This window comes from Pleurodeles waltl, chromosome 2_2 (genome assembly GCF_031143425.1).
Source record: "Pleurodeles waltl isolate 20211129_DDA chromosome 2_2, aPleWal1.hap1.20221129, whole genome shotgun sequence".
Lineage (NCBI taxonomy): Eukaryota > Metazoa > Chordata > Amphibia > Caudata > Salamandridae > Pleurodeles > Pleurodeles waltl.
Window position 1 is genome coordinate 803,066,450 of NC_090439.1, and position 16,989 is coordinate 803,083,438.

The 16,989-nt window shown below is 49.3% G+C and overlaps 2 protein-coding genes across 2 annotated transcripts in view; one reads left to right on the forward strand and one right to left on the reverse strand.

Annotated features, from left to right (window-relative positions):
* RBIS (ribosomal biogenesis factor) overlaps positions 1-16,989 on the reverse strand; it is a 548,657-nt gene that overhangs the window by 390,139 nt on the left and 141,529 nt on the right. The window lies entirely within an intron of this gene.
* Positions 1-16,989, forward strand: part of LOC138282635 (carbonic anhydrase 13-like) — a 510,143-nt gene that overhangs the window by 106,248 nt on the left and 386,906 nt on the right. The gene's annotated exons all lie outside the window — the stretch shown is intronic.

The following is a 16,989-nucleotide window of genomic DNA, read 5'->3' on the forward strand; positions in this document are numbered from 1 at the left end:
GTTCAAGGTGGATAGGGTGACAGAGTGGGACACAAGGATGACAATCAGGTGAGTCTTATTTCCTGACAGTGGTCTTGGCAATGTTCTCTGGCTTCTGCCTGAATAGCAGGGACCGTTTGCGGGGTGGTTCTCCTTCTGTAGGGGGTGGGGTGCTGGCAGCCTGTTGGTCTAGTGGCGGCCCTCCTGTCCACTAGCGCCAGCGGAGGTGGAGGGCTGTTCTTCGGTGTGGCTAGTGTCAAGGGCCCGTTGGTGTTCCACTGCCTCCCTCATGGTGTTGGCCATGTCACCCAGCACCCCTGCAATAGTGACCAGGATGGTGTAGCTGTGTTTCAGGTCCTCCCTGATCCCCAGGTACTGTCCCTCCTGCAGCCGCTGGGTCTCCTGCAGCTTGCCCAGTATCTGGCCCATGGTCTCCTGGGAATTGTGGAATGCTCCCAGGATGGTTGTGAGTGCCTCCTGGAGAGTGGTTTCCCTGGGCCTGTCCTCCCCCTGTCGCACAGCAGTCCTCCCAGCTTCCCTGTTGTCCTGTGCATCTGTCCCCTTAACCGTGTGCCCACTGCCACTGACCCCAGGTCCCTGATCATCCTGTGTTGGTGGAGTTGCCTGCGGTGCCTGTAGTGGTGGACACACTGCTTATGGACGTGTCCTGGGGACAGAGGGAGGGGCCAGCTGGGTGGGTGCTGTGGTGGTGTTTCCTGAGGGTTGAGGCTCTGTGGTGGTATGCGACTGTGGCAGGGTAACCGACTGTCCAGAGGTCCCTGATGGGCCAGGTTGGTCATCGTGATCCAGGCCTGCAGAGCTGCTGTCATCACTGTGGGCCTCCTCGGGGGGACTAGATATTGGTGGCACCTCCTCTCCAGTAACGTTGAGTAGGGGTCCTGTGGGGATGCAAATGCAGTGTTATTGTATCTGTGTGCCATTTTTTTGCATGGGTGTGTTTCCCTGTATGGTTGTAATTGCCCCGTCAGCTTTGCCTTGTGTGCGTGGTGATTTTGTGGGCTAGGTGATTCTCTCTAGTGGGCATGCTGTGGTGATGGGTGTCCATGCAAGTCTGTGATGGGGGTCCATGCATTGGTGTGGCATGTAGGACTTGGTATTGGGATGGGTGGGTTGTGATAGTGGGGTATATGTGAGGTGGTGGAGTGATGGGTGTGAGGGTAGGGGTAGGATTATGTGTTGGCATGCAGGTAGGGTGGGGGATATAGTAGTAAAGATTTGACTTACCAGAGTCCAGTCCTCCTGCTACTCCTGCAAGGCCCTCAGGATGCATGATCGCCAAGACCTTCACCTCCCATGTTGTTAGTTGTAGGGTAGGAGGTGGGGGTCCACAGCCAGTCCTCTGTACTGCTACCTGGTGTCTTGCAAACTCAGAACATACCTTCCCCCGTAGGTCGTTCCACCTCTTCCTGATGTCATCCCTTGTTCCGGGGTGCTGTCCCACAGCGTTGACCCTATCCACAATTCTCCGCCATAGCTCCATCTTCCTAGCAATGGATGTCTGCTGCACCTGTGATCCGAATAGCTGTGGCTCTACCCAGATGATTTCCTCTACTATGACTCTTACCTCCTCCTCAGAGAACCTGGGGTGTCTTTAGGGTGCCATGGATGTGGTGTGAGTGATATGTGTGAGGATGTGTGGGGTGATGTGTGGGGTGCTTTGTTGGGGTGGCTGGTGTGAGGTGCGTGGATGGTGTATGGGTGATGGTGTTCTGTGGCTCAGATTGAGTGGGTGCTCCTGGCTTGTGTCTCTCTCTCTGTTGGCAATCTGTTTTGTAGTCATAAAGGGTTGTGGGTAATGTGGGTGTGTGTTTTATATTGGATTGGGTGTGTGGGTGTGGAGTGTGTAGTTTGAATTTTCCAATGTGGTGCAGTTTTGTAAGTGTGTGTGTATTTTGAGTGCGGCGGTGTATACCGCCAATGGTTTACCGCGTTTGAAAGACCGCTGCAGTGATTCATGGGTCATGATTCTGTGGGCGTATTCCTGTTGGTGTAACGGTGTGGGTTTTGCTATTGCCAGTTCATCACTGACCTTTGGTGTGGCGGACTTGTGTGGGTGTCTGTATAGTGGCGGATTTCTCTCTGTGGGTCATAATACCCGTAGCGGTATACCGCCGCGGTCACGGTATGTAGGCGGAGTCAGCAAGGCGGTAGGCGGCATTTACCGCCAAGGTTGTAATGAGGGCCATAGTGTGAATATTGTGATCTTGAAGGTGTGTCATGTCCCATGGTACTATAACAGAAATTATATATGGGGTACATACCAAAATAAAACTGGCAATTGTATGAAATGCATGTTATGCAATATGTTAAAAGTAATAGTTCTGTGATCCATTCTTTGGCAACACTAGAACAACTTCATTTATGTCTAAGATTCCCAGCTGTGAATTATTGTTGGTAGCAAGATCAGAGATAGGAACAGTGAAGAACCCAGTCCTTTTTTATTGGCAGAAAACATACAGTGGCAAAAGACACAACACATAAATACAGCGGCATCTTGAATTGAAAAACTTAATTCAAGAGATATGCATTAAAACCTTATATCAGCAAATTTATTACGTCAGTGTTAAACTTACCTAGATGTGGTACAAATACAAATATTACAGAATGCCTGCAAACACAATTCCAACTACAAACACACCCAAGATGCCGAATAACATAGGTCTGATTTACACAGATGCTATTTAATCTTTTAATTGGATTATTTGTTTTTGCTTATGCATGTTAAAAAATGTTAACACGAATGATTTTACTGAACCAATGAAGCAGGAGCAGTAGCTCAATTGAATTCAACGCTTGTAAGATCAGAGAACGCGCCACTGGCTTCACAATGAATTTAAACCTGCATTGAGGTAGTGAAAAACATTAAACCTGAAGCCATTCCTTAGACTATCAGTGCTAATAATCTCAAACAAAAAAGTAAAAGGCTCTAACACAAAGGACTTATTCATAAGTCAAGTCAAATAGATTGCTAATTGATTCCAGCATTTGTGATGTGAAGCCAATTCCTTCTCCCTCTAAATGACATCTAAAATAGGATTATTTACAGAGGGGCAAAACCTATTCATTTGTTTAGCTGTATAATAGAGCAACCAATAAGAGAAAAACTCAATTCACCTGCAAACTGGCAGCTCTAAATAGCTTATATCAAAATTGCCTCAAATCGTCCCACTCCTTAGATATAATCCTAAACCCAGTCTCTTTTTGTATTTTCTGAAGATGTTTAGCATGGAGATCAACTTGACAACCATGTTGAATCTGTCTATACCAGCTGCCAATACTTCTCAGTTTCTGTCAAAACAACATTTTTTAAATAGTAAAGGACTGACCTGCCAAATACGACTGTAAGAAACTTTTTAACTTTCAGATACTAAGCTATAGTTTCTTGACTATACTGCTGTCTGCCATACCAAGTTAGTCCCAAGGATTTGGTGAGGATTTGTACTTAAAATCGGCGACTGCCTGAAAGCCCAGATCATCCTATTGTTGCACTTCATCAGTGGAAAAGTGTAGACCAGTTCCCATACGATCTTTCAACAGAGGAAATTCATGACAATCTGGAATTTTCAATTCTTTAAAAACTTCATTTTGGTGCAAAAGTGGGTCCTGGATTACTTTTTGTCTGGTTTTTACGAAGATAAAAGATTTTTAAAAACACATGTGAAGAAACCACTATGTCGTCCACCACATCTTAAATTAGGCAAATGTTGAAAATTGAAGTAGAAAAGGTATTGTTTAAATGAGAGGCCTTCCTGGTAGGATTCTCATAGGTTAGACAAAGCAAAGCCTCCATGCTTGTTAACTAGTTGTAAATTAGGGAATCTCAACCAGAGCTGGTGATTATTCCAAATTGACTTGTGTGGGCGTGTGACCTCCTATATTAGGTTAAGGTGACAGGTAATAGGGCAGTGACATCTACTACCCTCAGAGGTCGACTTGAATCTTTTGACTCAGATAGGAGTGTGAGATGATCCAATCAGAGAATATGAACCAATAATCATCAAATATAACATCAAATAATCAACATTTCAATGTGGAATCAGTAATTTATATACACTATCATGAATTACCATAGCAGTATCGTTTAAACATCTAGGCCCTCGTTACAACATTGGCGGTAAAAGCCGCTTACCGCCGTGCAGAAGACCAGCAACACACTGCCGCAGCAGCGGAATTCCACCACGGTCATTATGACGCACTGCTTGGAATCCGCCAAAATTGAGACACCCACACAAGTCCGCCACACCAAAGGTCAGTGATAAACTGGCGATAGCAAAACCTCCACCGTCACGGCAACAGAAATACGCCCACACTATAACAAACCCACGACTCCACGCGGCGGTCTTTCAGCTGCGGTATTCCATTGGTGGTACACACCGCTGTGCTCAAAATACGGACACTCTTACAAAACACAGCCACATTGGACAAATCAAAATACACACACCTGATACACATACACACACCACTCCCACACACCCATTACAATATAAAACACCCACCCACATCACCCACAAACCCCTACGACCAAAATACCGAAAGAAGGCCAGATAGAGATACTACAAACTACTACCAAGCATCCACAGGCACACAATACCATCACCCACATAACCTCCACGCACCTCACACAACACACCACTAAATATCACCCCACTTATCACTACACACACCACCCCACACACCACCCACACCACCCCATGGCACGGCAAAGACACCCCAGGTTCTCTGAGGAGGAGCTCAGGGTCATGGTGGAGGAAATCGTCTTGGTAGAGCCACAGCTATTCGGATCACAGGTGAAGCACACCTCCATAGCTAGGAAGATGGAGCTATGGCGAAGAATAGTGGACAGGGTCAACGCAGTGGGACAGCACCCAAGAAATAGGGATGACATCAGGAAGAGGTGGAACGACCTTCGGGGGGAAGGTGCGTTCTGTGGTCTCAAGACACCACCTTGCGGTTTAGTAGACTGGCGACGAACCCCCACCTCCTCCCCCACAACTAACAACATGGGAGGAGCAAGTCTTGGCGATTCTGCATCCTGAGGGCCTCTCAGGAGTAGATGGAGGAATGGACTCTGGTAAGTCAAATCTTAACTATTACGTCCCCCACCCTACCTGCATGCTATCACATACCCCCACCCTCACCCCCATCACTCCAACTCCTCACAAATATCCCAATATCACAAACCACACATCCCAACACCAAGCCCTGCATGCAACAACAAAGCATGGACACCCATCACGAAAGCATGGCCACTGCACATACCCATACCCCCCTCCTAAACCATCATCACACAAGGTCCCACACAGGAAAGCAAGCACTGGGGTACACGGTCACCCACCCATTGCACACCATGGCACACACAGATGCAATAAACATCCTTTTATACCCCTGCGAGAGCCCCTACCCAACGTCACCGGACAGGAGGGCCCACACATGCCCACACAACCAACAGAAGAGGCCCACAGTGATGACAGCAGCTCTGTCCAACTGGATCTAGATGACCAGCCTGGCCCATCTGGGACCTCTGGACAGTCGGTTCCCCTGACACGGTCACAGGCCACCACAGAGCTTCCCCCCTCTGGAAACACCAGCACAGCACCCACCCAGCGGGCCCATACCTCTGTCCCCAGGACACGTCAGTCAGCAGTGTGTCCACCACTACAGGGAACCCAGGCTAACCCACCACCCCAACAACATCAGGGACCTGGGGGCAGTGGCAGTGGGTACACGGTCCAGGGGACAGAGGCCCAGGAACACAGGGGAACTGGGAAGACTGCTGTGCGACAGGGGGAGAACAGGCCCAGGGAACCCACTCTCCACGAGGCCCTCTCCAACATCATGGGAGCCTACCACCATTCCCAGGAGACGATGGCAACGTTACTGGCCAGTTTCAGGAGACCCAGCGGCTGCAGGAGGAACAGTATTTGGGCTTCAGGGAGGAACTCAGATCCATCAATTCCACCCTGGGCACCATCGTAGGGGTGCTGAAGGAAGTCCTCAACACCAGGAGGGACACTGTGGCACAACAAGGGGCCCCTGACACTAGCCTGGACGATGAACTGCCCACCACCTCCGCTGGCGCTAGTGGACAGGAGACACTGCCACAGGACCACCACACCAGCACCCCACCCCCTGCAGAGGGAGAACCACCCCGCAAACGGTCCTTAAGATCCAGGACAAAGATAGAGAACGATACCAAGACCCCCGCCAAGAAATGAGACCGCTCTGAATGTCATCCTTTTGTCCCACCTTGTCACCCTGTCCATCCTCAAACTGCCCCAGCAATGCACCTGTGAGACTAATAGACTGGACTCTGCCATGGACATTCCTCCACTATCACCCCTCACCATTTTACAGCACCCTCCAATATTGAGCACTTAAATAAACACCCTTAAAGCACAAAACAATCTGGAGTCTGTCTGTGATTTCGAAATAGCGTATTAGCAATTACAGTGTCAAAATGCCCTTTCAATTGTAATGTCAACATACCTATGTCACACAGCTCTAGTCCATGAGGAAACAAAGCAGATGTCACACTGTGGGACACACATCTGTGAAATTGTAAGGGAAACTGACAACTCAGTGACCATACACTGGGTGAAAAGGACAGACAGTACAGAGGTAGTAGTGTTAAAGTACATGTAGTAGGTAGGTTTGTTTCTTACCTGTGTCTCACTGGAAGTATTGCAGGGTCGCCCAGTTTCTGTTGTCGATGTCCTCTTCTTCTGCTTCCTCGTCTTCACTGTCCACAGGCTCAACAGCTGCCACAACACCTCCATCTGGACCATCCTCCTGCCGAAAAGGCACCTGTCGTTGCAAAGGTAAATTGTGAAGCATACAGCAGGCCACGATGATCTGGCACTCCTTCTTTGGTGAGTAGAATAGGGATCCACCTGTCTTATGGAGGCACCTGAACCTGGCCTTCAGGAGGCCGAAGGTCCGCTCCGAGTTCGCCCATGGGCCTCATTGTAGCGTTCCTCTGTCCTGGGATTCCTCCCTGGGGTCAGTAGCTATGACAGGTTGGGGTAACCAAAATCACCTGCAAATGGCGAGGGACAACTGTACACACTAACCTGTAGGGATATCCCGAGACCCAGACAACCATTCCCACTGACTTGCTCCCAGGTGCTTACCTAATAGCCACACACCGTGCCTCTGGAGTTGGCCTATCAACTAAGGGTTGCTGCTATTCCGCAGGATGTAAGCGTCATGCACTGAGGCAGGGAATTTGGCATTCACATGGGAGATGTACTGGTCGGCCAAACACACCAGCTGCACATTCATCGAATGATAACTCCTCCGGTTTCTGTACACCTCTTCACTCCTGCGGGGAGGTACCAAAGCCACATGTGTCCCATCAATGGCACCTATGATGTTGGGGATATGTCCCAGGGCATAGAAATCACCTTTCACTGTAGGCAAATCCTCCACCTGAGGGAAAACGATGTAGCTCTGCATGTGTTTCAGCAGGGCAGACAACACTCTGGACAACACATTGGAAAACATAGGCTGGGACATCCCTGATGCTATGGCCACTGTTGTTTGAAATGACCCACTTGCCAGGAAATGGAGTACCGACAGGACCTGCACTAGAGAGGGGAATCCTGTGGGATGCCGGATAGCTGACATCAGGTTTGGCTCCAACTGGGCACACAGTTCCAGGATTGTGGCCCGATCAAGGCTGTAGGTGATGATCACATGTCTTTCCTCCATTGTCGACAGGTCCACCAGCGGTCTGTACACCGGAGGATGGCGCCATCTTCTCACATGTCCCAGCGGACGGTGCCTCTGAAGGACAACAGCGAGCACAGAGTCAACCAACTGAGAGGTACGTACCCACAGCTTACACAGAACACGATTCATAATCCGAAATTTGCATGTATGAGTGTTGAGGCAAGGCCTAGGTATGTGTGATGCAGTTAAAAATTATGCCATGTGGGCCCCTGAAATGGCGGCTGCCTGACCTGTAAATTGGGATAATGGGATGTGAGGTAACTGCGCTTTCGTTGTACACCGTTGCAGTAGGCGGTCGAAGACGGCGGCGCAATTCTGCATTGGTTAACATTGGACCCTATGGGTCCCAGGAGCCAATGACGATGTACGCCGGTGGTGACGGTATGCACCGCCGTGGACATGACTGACATTTTCTATCTGTTCAATCACTCTATACCTGATCTTCGACAGGAGAGGACCTACACTGCAAGTGCTGCTGTGACCTCAGTCTGGAAAAGACAATGGCTCATGCGTCTGGGGAAAGGGCCCCTGCCTTCAGCACGGAGGAGTTGGAGAAACTCGTGGATGGGGTCCTCCCCCAGCACACGCTACTCTACGGTCCTCCAGACAAACAGGTAAGTACACTGGGAGCATGCTGTATGGGCTATGCCTGTGTGGAGTGGTGGGGTGGATGAAACATTGGGGGGAGGGAGATTGAGGCATGCATGAAACAACAGTGACTGCATGTGCCACATGGCAAGGGTAGGGATGGGGGCCAATGACTGTGACGGTGCAGTTGGTAATAACTTTTCTTTTTTCCCTGTACAATTAATGTAGGTCAGCGCCCACCAGAAGAAGGACATCTGGCGTGCCATCGCCAAGGACGTCCGGACCCTGGGGGTCTGTCACAGATGGAGCACACACTGCCGTAAGAGATGGGAGGACACTCGCCGCTGGAGCAAGAAGACGGCAGAGGCCCAGCTGGGGATGGCCTCCCAACATGGGAGGGGTGCCTGTCGCACCATGACCCCCCTGATGTCCAGGATCCTGGCGGTGGCGTACCCGGAGTTGGATGGGCGCTTGAGGGCATCACAGCAGCCACAAGGGTGTGAGTACACTCTCATTCAGCTGATTCAGCGCGCAGTGGAGGTGTCTGGGTGGGGGAGGTGGGCTGTGGGTTTCCCTAGGCCAGGGTGAGTGTGCTAGGTAGGTCCCCTTCTTCTGACACCCCACCCCACCTGTGTACAGTGCCAACTACACCTGTCAGGCTCCAGAGACATCCATGTGTGCAGATGACTCGTCCTCTGATGGGAGCTCCCTTGTGGTGGCGGCCACATCTGTGCCCCACGCATCTACAGGTACAGCCGCCACCCCACCCACCAGCACCGCCCCCCCAACAGCCCCTCAGCCTTTGCCTCGTGCCCGCTCACCCACGAGGGTGGGCATGCCCTTTGCCCCAGGCACCTCAGGCCCTGCTCCAGTCACCCCCTGCTGCCCTCAGTGTGGAGGCCATTGACCTCCTCAGGTCCCTCAATTTTGGGCAGTCTACCATTTTGAATGCCATCCTGCCATCCAGGGTGTAGAGAGGCAGTTGCAACAAACAAATGCATTCCTGGAGGGCATTCATTCTGGTCAGGCAGCCCTTCAGCGAGCTTTTCAGACTCTGGCCTAAGCACTGATGGAGGCCATTGTCCCTGTCTCTAGCCTCCCCCCTCCAACTTTCTCCACCCAGACCCAACCCCCTGTACCTCAGCCTATCCCAAGCACACCATCAGACCAGCATGCACACACCTCAACGCACAAGGGAAGCTCTGGCAAACATAAGCACCACACATCCCACAGGCACTCACGCAAGCATCACACACATGCAGACACACCAACATCCACTGCCTCGACTGTGCCCCCCTCCTCCTCGTTTCCCTCCTCCCTCCCAGTCTTTTTTCCACTCACACCTGCATGCACTACATCTACAGCCACTACTTCCATCACCAGCACACACACCACCACTCCCCGCTCACGTGCAGTCACCACCCCACTAACATTCACACGTCCCCTGTGTCCTCTCCCAGTGTGCCTGTGACGCCACCTCCCAAGATACACAAAAGCAGGCACACACCTACCCAACAGCCATCCACCTCACGACAGCCTCCAGTGCATGCACCTTCACCCAAAGTCACCAAACGTACACCTCCTACAACCACAACCTCTTCCTCCACTCCCAAACCCCCTCCAGCTACCCGACCCAGTGTTCCCAAGAAACTTTTCCTGTCCACCCTTGACCTCTTTCCATCACCTCCCCCACCCTGTCAGTCTCCTAGGGCCCGACTCTCCAGGTCCCAATCTAGCACCTCAGCCACAACATCTCTGGGACCAGTGGTGCCAGTAGTCACCGGATTCTGGAGTGCACCAGGCAGCAGGACAGCTAGTGTGGCAAGGAGCCACAGCACGGACAGTCCCCCACCTGTCAAGCATCAAAAGTTGGCCAGTGCCCGGCGGGAGAGGGGGAATACTCCAGCCACCAAAGCCGCTCCCAGGGGTACAGGTAGGAGTGTGGAGTCAGCTGCGACACCTTCCAAGGTGGGGAAGGGGCACAATAAACCCGGCAAGTCTGGGAAGAGCAGCACGGCGGAGAAGACCACCATCATCCCCGCTGCCCAGGAGGCCACCGCCATCATCCCTGCTGCCCAGGAGGCCACCGCCATCAGCCCCGCTGGCCAGGAGGCCACCACCATCATCCCCGCTGGCCAGGAGGCCACTGCCATCAGCCCCGCTGGGCCAGCACCGCTGCCAAGGACACCGCCACCACAAGCACAGCTGAACAGGAAACCTCTGCCATAGGCACCGCTGCCAAGGACACCACCGCCACATGCACCGCTGAACAGGACACCTCCGCCACAGGCACCGCTGACAAGGACACCGGCTCCACAAGCACTGCTGAACAGGACACCTCCCCCACAAGCACCGCTGAACAGGATACCGCTGCCACAAGCACTGCTGAACAGGACACCTCCGCCACAGGCACCGCTGCCAAGGACACCGCCGCCACAAGCACCGCTGAACAGGACACCTCCGCCACAGGTACCGCTGCCAAGGACACCACCGCCACAAGCACCGCTGAACAGGACACCTCTGCCACAAGCACCCCTGAATAGGACACCGCCGCCACAAGCACCGCTGAACAGGACACCTCCGCCACAAGAACCGCTGAACAGGACACTGCCGCCACAAGCACTGCTGGCCCATGAGCGCCAACGGCACTGACGTTACTGAGTCCGCCACGAGCAGGATGAAGCAGTCTGGGCACAAAGCCCCCTCCAGAACCAGTGGAGAGATACATCCACTACCTCTGTCCTTGGCAGGATGAAGCACTCTGGGCACAAAGCCCCCTCCAGAACCAAAGCCCCCTCCAGAACCAGTGGAGAGATACATCCACTACCTCTGTCCTTGGCAGGATGAGGCACTCTGGGCACAAAGCCCCCTCCACAACCAGTGGAGACTGTTATCCACTTGTGAGACTGTGGCTTTGCACTCCCCAGGATTGAACAGTGGGCATGGGGCCCCCTCGTGGATTTGGCGTCCTGCACTCAACCGGCTGAGGTGTTTGTACCGCCTTGGTGGTCGGAGTGTTAAAGTGGCTGTCTTTGTTGGCGGTTTCCACCACGGTCGTGATTCCATTTTCTTTCCGCCGGCCTGTTAGCGGTCTTACCACCGCTTTAACCCTGTCCGCCAGGGTTATAATGACCACCTTATTGCCCTCAAATTAACAATGCTAAAGTCAAGTAAATGATGCACAAGACTGAATGATAGAAATACAGAAACACACAGACTGTCCAAAGCGTCTGAAGAATCTCATTCTTGCCAATACATTTACCATTAAACACGCCAAAACAACAATACAGAATAACAATAGAACTGAGTGAATAATGGAAACAGTATACATTTAGGTTGTCCAGTTGAATGAATTACAATCAATTAATATACATTGAAAATCAAATATTAGATCAGGCATCCCTAACTAACACTCTAATTCGAAATGCATGTATGGGCTTCATGCAAAAAAAAAAGAGAAAAAAAGTAATTTGGAAAACATATAATTATAGTGCTAACCAAAATAAGTGGTTGGATTTTCTAAAGAGAAAACCTGCAAAGGAAAACATGCACATTGATTATACCTCCCCTAAATGGGTCAGCAGTCAGTAGAATTTTCATCAGCAGAACACAGGAACATCAGGCTTTCATTGATCAGCATCAGGACATGAAGGGGAAAAGTTCAGTAAAGCTGGGCCTAGTATAACTGAATTGTTAGAATCGCAGACAAAAACTGAACAACAGAATCTGACTGCACAGAAAGCTAAGCAGAAAAACACTGACTAACATCACCTAAAGCTTTCCTACACTAAATTCCCAAAAGTTACTAAGATTCTATTGGACAAGACTATGAGGTGGGTTAATGCACATCCAATCAGGCTTTGTCTGGACCTCAGATATAACTCTTCTCTATTCCTCTATCCAGGATTGTCACGCCATTCTTCTCTCCTGTCAGCGGTTTTCGTACAAAAATGACATTTAAAACTACATAGAAACATAGGGGGTCATTACGACCCTGGCGGACGGTGGAGAAGCGGCAGTAAGACCGCCAACAGGCTGGCGGTCAAATTTTTGCAATTATGACCATGGTGGTTACCGCCATGGTCATCCGCCGCTTCTCCGTTCCGCCCGTCAGGGCGGAGACTACTGCTGGGCTGGTCTCCAGCCCGGCGGTCGTCACTATACCGCCGGCGGTATTTGGACCCGGCTGACTGCCATGGATTTCATGCGGTTTGGAACCGCCATGAAATCCATGGCGGTAAGCACTATGAGTGCCAGGGAATTCCTTCCCTGGCACTGATAGGGGTCTCCCCCACCCCCACACCGACTCCCTCCCCTACAACCCCCACCACCCCTGCCACCCCCCAAAGGTGGCAGTACCCCCCTCCCCACCCGACCCCCAACATCACATCACTCATTCACACACGACACGCACGCAGGCACCCCCAACACACATACACGCACACACACCGACATACATGCCAACAGCCACATACAAAGTCATACACGCACACCCACATTCAAACATACATGCACACATCCATACAGACATACCTACAGACATACACGCACTCATTCCCAAACACACAACACCCCCGCAAGCATACACGCACTCACACACCCCCTCTACATACACACACGCACACCCCCATGTATGCACACAACACACAACACCCTCCAGCCCCCTCCCCTAACGGACGATCGACTTACCTGGTCCGTCGATCCTCCGGGAGGGGACGGGATCCATGGGGGCTGCTCCGCCGACACCACACCGTCAACAGAACACCGCGACGCCAAATCACAGGACGTGATTCGGTGGGCGGTGTTCTGTTGACGTGGCGGTGGAGGTGGAGCAACCTCCACTTCCCCGCCGCCCGCCAGTATGGCTGTTGGCGGCTCTCCGTCCGAAAAAGGACGGAGAGCTGCCAACAGTCATAATACGCCGAGCGGAAAACCGCCACCACTGGCGGTCTTCAGCACGGCGGTCCCTCAGCGGTCTTTACAAAAGACCGCCGAGGTCAAAATGACCCCCATAATATGTTGCTTCCTGCCAAAGACTAAGGCCTATTGGAAATATTGCAACTATTAACTCGAGGAAGTACAAGAACTGAAACATAAGCACAAGACAGAATTTGTCACTGTGCAAGTCACACAGGATGTTTGAAGAAACATTATTTGTAAAGTTAGCAGAGCATTTAAACATTGTGCTTCTGGAAAAATACGAAAACGTTGACCTTTTAACTAATGCTAAACACAAAGAATAAAACATTTTATAATAATATCTAACCTGTAGTTTTTGTAATTCATGTTATTAAATTTCTTTTGTCAGTACATGTAATTATGATTAATCAAAATACATTTTCATTAGCATTTATTATTTCACATAGAACTTCATTGAGGCAGACACCATGGCAATCACTTTTCCAAACCAAATATTTATTTTTCTAACACACTTTTTTCGGTTAGGCCTGTTAATACACGTTATTCCACATTATGTTTTAGTGACACATTTTTATTAATAATGCTTACTCTCTAACAATCCCTCCTCTGACGACTATTTGTGTCGTCACAAAAGAACATATATTAATACTAATAAGACAATTCAAAACTAAGTGGGTCATTACGACCTTAGCGGTCGGTGCTGTAGTGGAGGCATTACCACCAACAGGCTGGCGGTATCTACCTCCACTATCATGACATTGGCGGTTTGGCTTAAGTTAACACACGACCACCACAGCAGTAACGACCGCCGGGCTGGAGGCCGCCCATGTCGATATGACCCCGCCTACCACCATGGTTTCCGTGGTTTCTGTACCACCACTGAAACCATGGCGGTAGGCACTATCAGTGCCGGGGAATTCCCGCCCTGGCACTGAAAGGGGTCTCTCCTGCCCCCCTCCCAAGACTCCTCCCCCACCCTCCCGCTCCCCCTCCTGACTCCATCCACATATACACACATACATGCATACATACACACCCATACACACACACATTCACCCACACATGCATTCATCCATACAGACTTACTGCAAAACTCACAAACATATATCCAGGCACACATGCAAACACACGACCCAACATGCACGTACATACACACACATTCATGCACACACGCATTACATACGCATGCACGCATTCATACACAGTCACACACACCCCCAAACACGCACACAACACTCCCCACCTCCCTCTTCTGTCGGCGAACCCGACTTACCTGCTTGCAGGGGGTCCTCCAGCAGGAGACGGGACACAGCGCTGCTGCCAGCAGCAGCGTCCACCAGCAAAACACCACCAGGCTGTATCATGGAACATGATACGGTAGGCGGTGTTTTGCTGGCATGGCGCTGCTGCTGACGGCTTTCTGGCAGAATTCCGGCTATGGTCATAATGGCATAGATGGATGGTAGCCATGGCGATGGTATGTTGGCAGCCGTCGCCATGGCGGTAGGGGCCTTTGCCGCCAATCTCATAATGAGGGCCTAAGTTTGCTTAGTAAATCTACTATTAGACTTCCTGGTTTTCTCCATTCTTCAAAATTTCTCAAATCATGAAAGTATTTGCTTCTCATCTTTTCCATTTTTGTTTCTTCCCTCCTCTGTTCTATGTCTTTGTATGAATCTTTATAAGTTGTAAAGGCTGATTATGCAAACGAGACATACAGCCACTATTAATAATGGTTTCGGTATCATTACCATAAGACCTTGCCCATGGTTTCACAACCAATTTTTCACTTCAGTAAAACTTTTCCCTATATTTTCCCACACACTTGGCTCTTTCAGCACTTTTAGGTCAGAATTTAAATTTAGCAGATTGCTAATATAGCTCTTAATATCTTTACTGTTGTCAGGATAAAACTGCAACAATGTTGCACTTTAAGCATCCTACATAGTCAGCCTTCCTTTGCTAAAAGGATGTCTAACGCAAGACGGTTCTGATGAACCATCTGTAGGAAAGTAACCTCTTTTTGGCATGTTACCCCCAACGTCTGCCTGATGTAATTGTGTTTGACTGTGTCACTGGGATCCTGCTAACCAGGATCCCAGTGCTTATGCTCTCTCTCCTCTCAATTTTGTCATTGCATACTGGTAACCCGGTATTTCATCCCAAATTGGCATACTGGTCACCCCTTATAATTCCCTAGTATATGTTACTTAGGTACTCAGGACTTTGGGGTTCCAGGGGATCCCTTTGGGCTGCAGCATTACTTTTGCCAGCCATAGAGAGCCCATGCAAAGGCTTCTGCAGGACCGCCATTGCAGCCTGCATGAAATGGTGCATGCACCATTTCACTGCCATTTACACTGCACCAGATGACTTATAAGACACCTATATGTCAGGCCTTCCATCCCTGAAGGCTAGGTGCAGAGTACATGTGTGTGAGGGCACTATCTAAAAGGTAGAAATATGGGCCTTAGTATCAATTCTGAGTTGGAAGTCTAAAGAAAGATCCCCTTGTGTGTCATTTACAGTATATGCATAGTCATTTTTGTAGGTGTATTTCACTAAACCCATCTCTATTTTCTCCTTCATTGCCTTTCTTCTATCATCAGTCTGATCCAAGAAAGTTTTCTCAACTGTTGAGAGTGTACATGTTAGGTTATTGGGATGAGCATAGACAGTGCCAAATGTTAAAGTAGGTTCAAATAAGCCTCCTACAATATCTATATTCCTAGCTTTAGTAATTTTACTCAAATGTTGGTTAACTGGAACAAAAGAAAAGACCAAGTTGAAATTAGAATAGAAATGTTGGATGCATTTCTGATAATACAAGTTTGTTAATGGAAGACTGCAACTAATCCCATATGTTAGTCTTAAACTATGATGGTTAATTCCTTCTTGCACTGATGAAGGAATTTGCGTACATTCATAACATTCTCTCACATCCATTGTCTCAACATATTCACACAGCAAGTGATAGAAAACATTAGAAGAAAGCTCTTGTGAGCTGTCAAAGTGTAAGTATTTGTCATCTTTATTGAACTTGTCTAAGTTAGAAAGAGTAGTAGTCTCTGGAGGAGGTATATAATTAGTTTCAGCTTTATCTGAAATAATCAGACTTACAATCAATAACAAACTTATCAACACACATACAACTGCCAGTCCAACACACATATATATGCAACACCTTTTGTTTCTATTGCGATTTAACTATCCAGCCACAACAAAAATATAAAATAATCTTCAGTCTTCTTTGTGATTATTCACAGCAGCTTTAAGGCTTTTTCCAGAACTTGTCAAAAATAGTTTTAGCAGCTTTGTCAAAATCATTTTCAAATGTTTCGTGCTAGATCACAATCCGCTGATAACTAACTATTACTTCCAGTGTATAATGTATCTTGTTCAATTAGCAATGTGATTTCAAACTCAGTTCAAAAGCAATTTCAAGCTCAAAAATGTAGAACTGGATTCTCACAGTCAAAAGAAAAAGGACACAAACTTGTATTCCCATTCATCAGCTGCAAGGTATACCATTCAGGACCTGAGTATCTTTGACTTGCAACACTCTTTCTTTTTGATCTTCAATTTACACTTTTTTCTTCTTCATTCATATTTGTTGTTCCTTCTGTTGTTTCTGCTTCCTCATTTATGCTCAACAGTACATCAGGAACCTAATCCATTTTGCGCATGTTGGAAAGTGGAGTATTGGTAAGGGCAGGTAAGTACCTACACATGGCAATAGGCCACTAACCC